The sequence below is a fragment of the Vollenhovia emeryi genome, unplaced genomic scaffold (genome assembly GCF_000949405.1).
Source record: "Vollenhovia emeryi isolate VEMERY1.0 unplaced genomic scaffold, V.emery_V1.0 DF939166.1, whole genome shotgun sequence".
Taxonomy (NCBI): domain Eukaryota; kingdom Metazoa; phylum Arthropoda; class Insecta; order Hymenoptera; family Formicidae; genus Vollenhovia; species Vollenhovia emeryi.
The window spans coordinates 1,271,401-1,283,948 of record NW_011967200.1 but is presented as its reverse complement, the minus strand read 5'-3'; the positions used below and the strand labels follow the sequence as shown (position 1 = coordinate 1,283,948).

At 48.6% G+C, this 12,548-nt stretch overlaps 1 protein-coding gene across 1 annotated transcript in view; it reads left to right on the top strand.

Moving 5' to 3' along the window:
• The window catches only part of LOC105564380 (probable JmjC domain-containing histone demethylation protein 2C), a 321,095-nt gene that overhangs the window by 199,386 nt on the left and 109,161 nt on the right, over positions 1-12,548 (top strand). The window lies entirely within an intron of this gene.

The window sequence follows — 12,548 nt, the reverse complement described above, 5'->3', positions numbered from 1 at the left end:
CGTTTTGCGTTTCGCTCCTCGGGCTCCTCGAATGCCCGCGAGAGACGGGGCGTTCCGCCCGTGCGTAATTTACCCGCTCGCGTGTCGCCGCGACAAAACGTCCCAGCCGGCCGGGTAGATCGTCGAAGGAAACGAGACTATCGTCCGGCATCGGGGAAGTGAATGCCCCCGACCGTTGTGGCAGCTGCATTCGGCGCTTTCTCGCCGTCCGCCGCGCCGGTTCTAGCCGCCGGACTTTCTTTGTCCGACTGCTCTCGCGTGACTACGTCAAGCGTATATTCGCCATTCTCGTTTCTCCTCGTGCGCGGGGAGGGCAGACAGGCGGATGCGCCTGAAAAAAAGAAGGGAAAAAAAGAAGAAGAAAAGAGGTGGACGGGCCAGGCTCGAGCGTGCGTATCCACGGCCGAGCGTTGCGCGCGCACACGCGGGACGTGTATCTACGTGCGTTTCCGGGCGCCAGCTGCGAGCCGTTCCTCCGACTTCCGCCGGATTATCGCGATAGAGACGAGACGAGGCCCGATCGAGTCATCATACGCGCGGCAACGCCGACAACGAGGCGGTGACCCGAAACCGTCGCTCTTCGGCTCGTATAAATATAAACCGGTGGAACACTTTACCAACACCGACGCCCGCTCGCTGATCGGCACGTGTCGATGACCCTGCCGGCCGTACGCGCTGGCCGTCTCGCTTGACCTCACCGAAGGCCGCCCGCCGAAACTTTCGGTGTCACTCGATTTCTATTGTGCGCGTCCCTCGATTTCTGCGTAACGGACGGGCCGCTTAGCGGAGAGAATGGAAACGGGTGAAAGTGATAACGCCGAGATCGCATTAACGTCATTTTTTTCAACGTTAAACGTGCGTGCAGCACTGAATCGCGGCTTTTTGTACGCGTGATCCTGGAAAGTTTCTCTGCCCCATAGCGCTACGAGTGCTCCTCGTACGATTACTGTAATTGGCGAGTTCTTCTCGCCAACAGTTCCGTTTTTCAATTATCCATAGTCAAAGTTCATCGGGTAGGAAGTTGCTCTGGAAAGTATCAAACTTGCATGCACTTTCTTCATCCATAACAATGGAAACATAGTCCAAGATAGACTCGGCCATGACTCCACGTCTGTCAATGGTCGTACGCTTACGTTTCGTTTTAGCGACGCATCGATCGAGAGAGGCGGTGTATAGGTTCTGCACGTACGGCTAACTAAAAGTTGGAATGTTTCAAACTAACTGCGGGGAACTTTAGATTACGAATAATTTAAGCACGCGAAACTGTTATCGCGACAAGGCGAGAGCCATAAATCGGGAGCTATCGATATCTTGGCATTTAAAAAAAGACCCGCTTAAAATATCCGTCCTTAAGGCTACGCTCGTTGGTTTTGACTTGGTTGACGCGAGGCTCTCGGTAGCGCTGCTTTCACTTTTACAGAGAGTGACGTTCAGTTTCACTTATTTTGGTCCAATTTCTCGTTGCGTGAATCACGTCGTCCTTTGAATGTTCCGCGACCAACGCTGACCCGGTATAGAAATCCGCAGCTCTCTTTTTCTCTCTCGCGTGTTTTCCGCGCATCGTTGAAACCGACTCCTCGCAACGAATCCGACGACCTGGCCCCGCGGGTCGAGTTCAGCGAGCATCTCGGCAGAAATAATCGATAGTCCGTGGATCGAGAGCATGACTGAGATATTAAGGCTCCTCTCGTAAGAGCCCAGGCGGAAAAGGGCGACGGAGGGTTTGGGTTGGCAAGCTATTAGACAACGATGATGACCTCCTACATCGTCTGCCACTGCTGCTGCTCATGTTCGAAAGAGAGAGGGGACAGGCGGCAGAGGACGTGCGTCGACTTGACAATATATTACATCAAGTTGGTGCCAAGTCTCTTTAAATATCGTTCCCGTATATTTTTATGACGTCGAACGTCGGCTGCGAATTACGGCGCTTTTTCGGATCGCGGTATTTTATTTCGGACAATAAAGAGACGGGAAGAGCAATTCACAGTGACATTTCTATATGGTAACTGTTGTCTCGTTATTTGCCCGCGGACGAGATATTTGTGTCCTCCGGCTGTCCTCCGACTTATTTATCATTTCGTGTAAAGTATTTATTCATGTTTCTTCAAAAATAGATTTTTATTTCCTGACATCTACGATAGCGAAGAGAAAAAAAATACCAAGGAGAACAAAGTCAAGATCAAATTACTGTTAAAGAATAGGAATATATAAGGCAGACTACAGCCGTCAGCAACTAGAGATTATCGAATCAATAAAATCAATCGATCAAATTAATTGTTGCGATGCAAATTGGCATCGGGTATCTTCGAGGTTCGATTCATCTAATGTGTAACATCTCCGCTGTATAATCGCGATTTTTTTCCCGCTTATGCAACAATGATGTGGCGGCGCGCTGGTATTCCGCGAAAATTAGACTGGCTAAAATTGGAAGCAACAGTTTGTCGGCAGACGAGTTAATCGTCTTCGCATCCTCGAGACGTTTTCAAGGCCGGAGCTGTCCGATAGCATCCGCGCGCGCGCACGCTCTCTCAGTTTTCCCTTTCTCTCTCGTCGGGGTACAAGCGGACTCACAGGGGGGAAACGTCGCAAAAAGAACGAAGACGCGCGGCAAGAGAGCTACCCTAATGACCATCGTGTAGCGACGAAGGTTAACTACGCGGTTCATCCTCCTGCGATCGATATCCCACGTTCTTGTGCGTCTCATCTTCTCCCATTCTGGGATCCCACCGGAGCCGGTAGCACTCGATCACGAGGTATTAAAGCTTGATTGATCGATGCATCTTTTTACGGGCTCAATCGCTGGCTTCGGCGATGAGTCACGCGAGACCTGAAATGCGTTCCCGAATACAAAGGTATGGTTAAGATTAATCGTGCGCGAGCGAAATTATTCTCGTTCCAAGAAAGGCACCGGTCGCTACGAGCCAGTTTCGACAAAAAAGCGGTGTGAGAATTTATCAGGCAAGATTAACGTTATCGAATATCTATCGCAAGGTCCGATATAACTGTAATTGTTTTATTGAACTGAATTATGAAACCGCGCAAAGATAGAAACCGTATCGTGTTACACCGTTCACGAGAACAGTCGCGAAAGGGGGAAAATTGGGGGGGGGGGGAAGAAAAATTTATAACGCTCTTAGTGACTCGTCGTAAAATATTTCGCTCGCTGAAGTGGCAAATGTATAACCGTATTACATCGTTAACGTTGCAAGATAACGTTCATTAACGGAGCAGGCATCAGGACGAGTTATCAGGCTTCGCTTCGCGAAAGCCATCGGCAAATTAAAGAGCAAATTTGCCCGGGATATCGATGAGGGATGTTGTTGCGGAGTTAGCCGGGAGAAGTAATCGCTCGTTACGTGTAACGAACAGGTGAAATTGGAAACTTGATAAAGCGGAGATACGGATCGGCGGCGGTCGGTTATCCGCACGAGAGGACGTCGCGGAACGCGACGCTGCATTTGCCAATATCACGCGAGTCTTTTACGCGTCGACTTCCTGGAATTCCCTGCGGCAGAAAATGCCGCGGGGACACGCGTGCACGCGCTCCGATGCTTTTCAGCGCACGTGACGCGATCGCGAAACAATGCTTTCTGCCGAGGTGGTCTTTAAGCGTGAATAAGGCCAATCTGTCGCGTTAAAGTTGCACCGAAGACGTATTAATGACTTGTGTAATTAACACGTTGGTTTAGAGAATTAAATGTGTTTTACAGGAGAGCAAATTACACGGTAATTTAACTGATTTAAATGAGAAGGAAATGTCCAAGTACTAATTTAATTTAAATAATGTCGCGGGTCCTGTTTCATTTACCTGCAAAGTATTTTGAGCTGCGTACGACCCGCCACTCAAATATTCAATCCCCGCGGTGCATTCGCGTAATTAGTACGTCTTTTTTTTCCGCCAACACGAGCCGAAACCGGCGTGGATGATCGGAGAGCTTCGCAATTTTGCCCTCCCCTTTCTCCGAGAAATCGAGCCTAACGTGCAGCCGTACTATTATCCTGTTCTAAATACGTCCTATTATATGCTCTCTTTCTCTCTTCTCCCGTGTAACGACCGCGATTTAACGCTTATGCAAGCCCGACCTCTGCGAGAGAGGTAATCAGCTGGCCGCCGAGTGCGGCAACAGAAACTGGCATTTGGGCACAAGGTCACGCGCAGCTTCTTTTTTATCTCTTCCCGCCTGGCTCTCCATCCCGCGCCCCCTTGATCCCTGCCTCCTGCCTCTCCTCCTGCTCTTTAACCTTCTCCCTCCGCAGCCTCGTCCGAGACCGTTTGTTAACCGGTACAAGCGAGGGGCAGAAAAGGACGAGGCGAACAGGAATGCATGTAACAGGAAGCTGTAAAAATATATATCGGACGCCCGGCAACTTGTCCGATGATCGCGTGTCCGCGTCAGGGCATCGTCTAACAGGATAATAAGGGACTGAGTGCCCCGGCTGCAACGTCATATGTAATAAACCAAATTGATTATAGATTAGTAGAGTGGATGTATTATTAGTAGAATGGATGCTGGAATGGAGCTCGATTTCGTCGGATTTATTGCAATTCTTTATTCAATTAGTATCATTTTCTATCCTGAGCATACATAGATTCAATTATCGATAACCGATCGTTCATTATTGCGCTAACGTTATTGATCATACGCGATACCGTAGCTCACTTTTTTCTCTCTCTCGTTTTCTCTCCTCGTAATGACAGCTACCATTTGTGCCAGGCGATATTTATTCCGGAATGTAAGCCTGGCATTGTAATTGGTGCCAAAGTCTTTATCATCAGCGGTCGTGTCATCGCGCTATTATTATCACTATTTAAATAGCTGGTTGCAAACAGTTTCGCGTCTATGGTCTGGAATGTGTCTCGTAAAAAGTGCCTTCTGTCGCCCGTCACTGATTTATCTCGAGGACAACGCTCGTCGTTTTTGCGGCCGCGCTCTGGTAGCCGCGTCCGCCAGAGGTGTGTGTGTGTGTGTGAAGCACGTTTACAGGGAAATAAATCTCGTCGGTGCCTCTAACTCCTTCAGATTGCGTCACGCGAGTCTGAATCACACGCTGGGATATCTCACGGGTTCACCCAGTTTCATCGCCGAATCGAAAGTACGTTTCGCGGCGTATCACGCGCTTCTCGTCCAAGGCCACCGTCGCTTTGCGCGACGAACCGTCTCTCTCTGCGGTTAATCCTATCGTACACTGCTCGATGTTATCTTATCTGAATGCTGCGTACAGTATACTTAAACGCGATAAGGTACGAAGTACGTGAATGAAGTAACGTCTAGAAATCGCTTCGTCTAATCTACTTTAAACATATGATGACGTTTTTAATGCACTACGATACCGCGGTCACTTGTTTCTAATATTGCCAACGTCGTGCTCGAGTTGAAATGCAATTCCGAACTAATCCGCTGTGCATACGGTGCGACCAGAGGACCCTGTAATCAGAGACTGGCCATGGGAGTTGGTCAAATCCCTGCGAGTGAGAGAGAAACATAGACGAACTCTTATGGTCAGCCTCTGATTACAGGGTCTCTAGGTGCGACGGGTGTCGCCGTCAATCTGTCGAAACGGAGCGTAAAGCTCGGAGACATCGCGCAAAGCGTGCGATCTACGAATCGATTAGTCAACGCGGCCGTCGCGCGTTCTTCTTCCGCCTGGTGCGATGCAACCGACGCCTGTCTCGGACACCGTCGCTCAGCTCCGAGAGAGAGTCGATCGGCCAACGAGCGACACGGACGAGCAATTTATCTCGAGGTCATCGCGTTATCTTCCCACCGGGGGCGCGTACGGAACGTTGGAGAGTAGGCGAAGTACCGGCAACGATCGCCGTTCATTATGCAGTTCACGTGGCACACGTCCGTCAGCTCGCCGGCGATTTACACGCCCGTCACGCACACACGCGCCACGCGAAATCTGCCCGGGATCCGCTCGCTCGCACGCACCAACGCATGCACGTAGATACGCGCGTACCCCGTCGCGTCCTGTATCTTCCGATATCTCCTCTCCGCCGTTATCTCCCGGGCGCAACGGCGTGGAGATTAGAATTCGCGCCTCGCCCGGAGATATCGCTCCCGGGAGTGATGGCCCACTCGAGGCCGTGGACGCGAGGTATTCTTCTTGGAAAAACACGCGAGCGGAATTCTTCTCAAACCTCCGAACATTCGTCTTCCGTTTAACGTTATTTCTTTCTCATTACAATTTTTATTCGACGCTTATCTCAACGTTAACGTCGGCTACATCGAACGTACACCGGCAACCACTTGGCGAAATACTTGGCCCATTAAGGGGCATATACATTTGGAGCCACGAAAAAAAGGCATTTTTCATGAATTTTTTTCTCAGAGTCAAGTGACAGACTATAAAAATGGGACTTTTTGCATAATAAGGTACACCTTTTGTAATTCTTATACAAATTTTATTAGAATGATTTTGTCGAAAAATCCCCTCTCTTCACCGTCGTGTAGTCAGTCGTGTGCACGCCATGTATGATTCCGCGGTTACAACGATTTCTTCTTGCCCGTTCATCTGAAACACAAAAATCAAACGGCATCTTAAAGAAGAGTAAATTTCCTTGTCGTTGTCGTATCCGCAAACTTGAGTTGAGGCTGCCTTGGGGCCAGTTTCACAAACGTCGGTTAACTGCTAACCGAAGGTTAATTGATTCTCTGTCTCCTCTTAAATAATAAGATGGGAAAACGATAAGGAGTCGACTGAACCCTAGTTAACAGTTAACCGACGTTTGTGAAACTGGCCCTAAGGCAGTTTTAATTCAAGTTTGCGGAATTCTTTGCTATTGAATGATCGCGATTAAAATCGAATCGTGGTTAATCGACGTAATCGATGGTTCGGCGACACCATCGTATCTGTCCGCAGAATTTCTATCTCTCCGAAATCTTCCTTCTCTAAAATCCGACGCCCATGCGTCATTATTCCGCCTCGCGGATGCGCATTCACGGACTCGCTCGCGTACTATCGAACACATGCGCGCTCACGCATTAGTCTCGCGTTACGCGTTACATATCCGAAGTGAACTCGCTCTCTCCGGGCGAGATTCGTCTACACACGCGTGTTCGCACGCCAGGCGCATTGGCGAGCGTGCGTAGGCCGTGGCTAACAGTAAATCCAGTGAAACGGAGGGCCTCGCTAGGGCATAAAGGCAAGAGTGGAGGAAGGGAGAGAAATGATGTAACCTCTGTCTGGCTCGTTCGGTAATGTAATCGTCGTAACATACGAGTGGTAACTACACTCAGGCGTGCGGAAACACGTCTTCTCGGACATTTCGAGTGCCCAAGGTCGAAACTTCGCGCCGTTCGCCGGCGTTTTGTAATCACTTTTCTCAAGCGCCGTGGTTCTAAATATTTAAAGGAGGCGCAAATCAATCGCGTGCGTCCCGTTGAAATATTTTCACACCTTTTACGCGTGTTGTATATTTTTTTCTTAATTTAAAAATCACCCACGGTACATTTCATCCGCGTAAAAAAATGACGTTCTTCAGTTCTCGCGCACGATAATCCTACGTTTGACGAAACGCCACGCGAGTCACATCCACGCGTTTTCCCGAAACTAATTAATTATATAAAAATGATAATTAACCAAGCACCTGTCACGGCGCACAATACGAGCGAACGGGACTACGTCGAGCGATGACACGTGAATGAAATAGCTTTCAGCGCTCGTTTCGTTCGACGCTGCAAAACGCCTAGCTATTTCGCAAATTGCGAGCGGCGTGGCTGTGACATCATAGAGCATACGCGGATCAGCGTATCGATGGGCGAGCGTTGCCCGGGGAAAATTTCGTGCATTTGTGGCGAACCGGCGATACCGCCGGTGCGCCGTCAAAGGACCGAAGCCAGACGCATACCGCGTGTTCGCGAACGCTCTCGCGGCCGATTGATCGACAATGTGTCAGAAGGTACTTTCTATAGGGTATTGTCTATACAGGATATCTCGCCGCTGCGCCGGATGCGCTTTCAGCCGCAGGTTCTTTGACAAATTTGAAATCGATGCTGGCAGGTACATGATGGAGAATCGTAATTTGCCACGATTTTTCCACTTTTAGCGTTAACGTCCCGATATTCGCAATGCCAATTAAATCTCCATCGAGGTAGATTTTAGATGTAATTAGATTGGGAGGCGGATTTTGTTAGGCATTTGCATAGTTTTGCCGACCAGGACGAGGAGGCGCTTAATTCGCCGGAATTTTACATCTCATTTCATTCGGAATCGGACCGTTGTACGTTAGAAATACTATTTTCGCTTTAACACAACCAGCGTCGATCGAACGTCGCGATTGATGTTTATCGTTCAACTGTCGATGGCTCGTCGCGTTGAAGTAGTTGCTATTCCGAGTGCCATCTTATCGACATTTACAGCAATCGTATCCCACGGTCACATCGGACGGTGACGTCTTCAAACGTTCAAACTTTACACATACGCATGAGAAAGAAGAATCGGTTAATTTCCAGGATTTTAATCGACGGTGGACTCGTGCGTCGACTGGCAAGTTGGCGCGGCACAGTTTCGACTCGATTTCAAGAGACACTCATTATACGATCTTCCACGATTTCAAGAGGCACTTATTATACGACATCTTCCTCGCTTCCTGTCACGCGCCTTAATCGGGTCGCTGACTCTCCGCCGCCGACTGGAATCCAATCGTAGGAATGTGCCCTCGTAGCCAAATCGACCGGACACGATGGACACAGGCGGCGCGCGGCCGTTACAATAGGACAACGCGTCGGCTATAATAAGTCGCTATGCGATAGCGCGCTATAGACGTGGCGCTAGATTGTCGATTCAACGAAATCGTATGCGCAGCTCCCGCACAGCTGAGCGCAGTAGAATGGCTCTGTTCATCATGCCATTATCGTGCCGTTAACGTCGCCATTATCGCGCAGATGTCCCGGCTGAAACTGGTTCCACGCGAGCCCATACGACTAACATATTTTTAACGCCGCCGGAAAGCACATACGGGCTCGCATGATTCAGGTTCTGGTCTCAATGGAGGCCAGAACGCTCTTTAATTGGCGGCCGGTATATTATTATAATAATTATGAGCGTCTTATCGCGCGATACCATTATAGGAATTTATTATATGCTATTTTTGGATCCATTTTTTGTCCCTTGAACCCGCAAAAAAAAAGGTATTAATCTACTGGTTACACCGTTTTATCGCATTTAACGCTGTAATTATACGAGTCCCCCGACGTCCGCACATTCGTGCACCTTTCGCTCGCCCGCTCGCTTTTTACGTCCAATTTACTATAAATATATGCTACGGTCGAAAGTAATTAGCCTCTCTCTCTCTCTCTATTTGTCGCGTAACAAAACTGCCCCGGGAGACGTTAACCGACCCGAATTTAGCGCGAATAAATTTAACGCGACACGGTTTCGTACGGGCCGTACGCACTTCGTACACAATCTGATATTATGGTAGCTAGTTGGACGCGAAGCATAACTCAATTTCTCGGCAAACGACTGCGCCCGCCCACGCGCGCATCGGGGCACGACAGCAATTCCAACAATTTCGTACTCCCGTAATTTGGCCCGTGAATAATTACCGCCGGGGGCGGCGTCGAAAATAACGATATATTTCCGGGATTGCGTGACGGCGCGTAAACAAGGAACAAAACGAGACCCCGTGCGTTCCGTTCGTTCGTTCGTTCGTTCGCTCGCTCGTCCATTCGTTCGCGCACTTTCCCCGTTTGTTTCTAATTCAAGAAATCCATTAAAAGGATGAACGCTCGCCCGCCTTCGTGACTAACGTGCTCTTTGCCGAGGGAGAAGGGTAGGTCGAGGCTTGTCAGGCGTGTAGGAACGCGCTGCGAGATTCGCGTGGCCGAGAGCCATAAACGCACACGCGTACCGCGCGCACGCACCTGCATCCACGGTACCTCACGCGTACGCGCTCCGTACGATCTGCAAGTAGCTGTGCGTGTGTGTGCGTGTGTGCGAGCGCGACTCCGGGTGCCTCGAGTGGCGGGCCCATTAGCGTGGATCATAAAGGTCCTCAACCTAGTGAGTCACTGCGGGTTAATAATTACTAGCGAGCACCGCATGCGAGTCCGCGCTCTCGCTCGTGTTCTCCTCCCGTTCTCGCCCCGCTCCAAGCTTGTGCAACACTCGCGCGCACATTCACGGAGGACCCACTAGCGTAATCAGATGAGACTGGTTCCGCGTCGCTCTCGGGAGAAACGTCTAACATTGCCGTCAGTAGAAACGACGAGTGTATCAACGTCCTCTCGCGGTCTTCGCGATCGATTGAGATCGCGCTCGTTCCAATATCTCGCGATTGTTAATTATTCTGACCATTAAGAAATAAAATAAGTGTAGAAACCAGTAATACTGGTCCTCTTCGGGTAAGAAACTTACACAGGTACCCGCAAATATCTGAACAACAGAGAAAACTATGTGTAAACTAGGATAATATACGGTCTTACGCAGCGGGAATTAAATTTAAAATTAAGTTGTTTTATTTATATATAAATTAAAATATAAAAACTGTCACTCGAGGAGGACCGGAATTACTGGCCGAAACCTTGTGAATTTATAATATAATAAAGAAGTGCCAGGAAGGTCGTTTCTACGCTGATTTTATTTCTAAACTCGGCTGGCGTCAATAAGTTGCTGTTGAATTATTTCGACTCTATTTAGCAAATTATAAAATTGTACGAAGAAGAGAATCGATACGTAAAATCAAGTTATTTGTGTTTCCAGCAAAGTCATTTCGGGAATCGACAGTGTCTCAGCGCCGCGTTTCTCTCGAAAGATTCCCGGCTGTGCGAGCACGCCGTGTATGAACCCTTTGACGTAAACGAAGGAAACGTACGTTACATTTTCTTTTTTGGAGAAAAACCGTGAAAATCTCGAGTGTCGACGCCACTGAGAAAATCACGAGTGCGTGCGACACGCCATGTTGCAGGTTGCGCCGACGAGCGACGGCCACGACGACGACGACGACAACTTTTGCCTGACGTGACACACCAGGTGCGCGTCACGCACGCGAAGACACCCGCCTGGATAGTATGCACCCGATTAATCGTATTTATATCCCCGTACACAGTGTATATCTCTGCGCGGTTTTCCCCTCGTTCCGCAAAGCGAAACGACGTAGCTTCGCGAAGGAATTAGCACAGAAATAGAAATATCGACGATACCGCGAGCCCCCGTGCGAATTTCGCGCGTCCTGCACTTCCGCGCCTTTCCCCCTCCCCCCGGAGGTCTTAAGCTTCGCGTGTTCAGCGTAAAACGCAAACTTTCCAAGAACTGCGCTAAATCTAAAAAACCGTGGCTTATTAGCGCCATTAATTTTAAGAGGCGCAAAGTTTTATGAAAACCTCACTTATCTCACGAGAGAGGAAGAAAAATGATCTTGGAGTTTATTTGAGCCACATTTTAATGTCTCGTGCAATTTGTTATCTATTAATCATCTCTAAATGCGTTCGAAAACTTCTCTCTTCAATCTCTTACGTGGTTGTCGAACGACATTAATTTAAAAAAAATAACAATAAATCCGTCCTTCCTTATTTCGATAAAGGTTGAGATTACACAACAGATCGCGACAATCGCTGAAGTAAAAAGGGACAAATGCGGAGCGCATTACTTGGAAGCGACCGTCAGCCGTAGACGGTTAAGTTATGGCAGTGGCATCGCCGCGTTCGCGCGAAAGAAATCGAGTTAGAAACTGTGAGTCGCGAACTTCGCCGTTACACTCGAGCGAGTCATAGTTAGAACGTAGTTGGAAAATAGTTCGGTGCTCCCATGAATTATAGTCGGGACGTTAGTTTACGTTACTTCAGTCCACGTTAGTGGTACCAGTCGCGCCCACGTGAGCGAAATTTTAACCAAGGTCTTTCTTTACTCGTTTAAAGTACTTTGGGACGATTTTTCAGTGGGTTGTCGATTACAGTGACAATATAATAATGTAATGTCGTTTATACCCATTGATTAATGTACATAGTTATCTGGATAATGTAGAGATAGTTGTAATCACTAAAAGAATGAATCGTGTACGAAGGTGTGATGGAATGACGCTCGTTGCTGCTGACATAGGGAGAGAATCACTTTCGGTTTGCAACGTGCAATATTCCGAACGTTTCGAGAGCGCTCCGTTCTTCTTGTGTGAATTGCTAATATTCCATAAATTGAAATTTAAAAGGACTGATCGAAAGTTAAATGAGGACTGGAGATAAGTTTGGGGGAAAATTAAATCTGAGAGGTAAATGATAAGGAAAACGAAGGAGGAGAGTGCAGCCCTTCGATACGGCAGCTCGGGCTGAAAATTTCGTAACGGAATAAAGTATGATTGGCCTTCCGCGCGGTCTGAAACAGACCGGTTGTTCCACTTTAAAAGTTATCAAGCGGTATGCTTTTCTAGCTGTAAAACGTGCCAGCTATCTACCTCGTATTCGCCGACGCGATCGCTTTTGCTGGTTCTCTCACCCACGGGAGAGAAGTGAGAGACGGGCGAAGCAGAAGAGGTACGGGGGGACGAGAGGGGGTGGGATGAGAGACGCTAAAGTCTGCGCGATGAGGAAGTTTGTTGCAAACTTTATGCG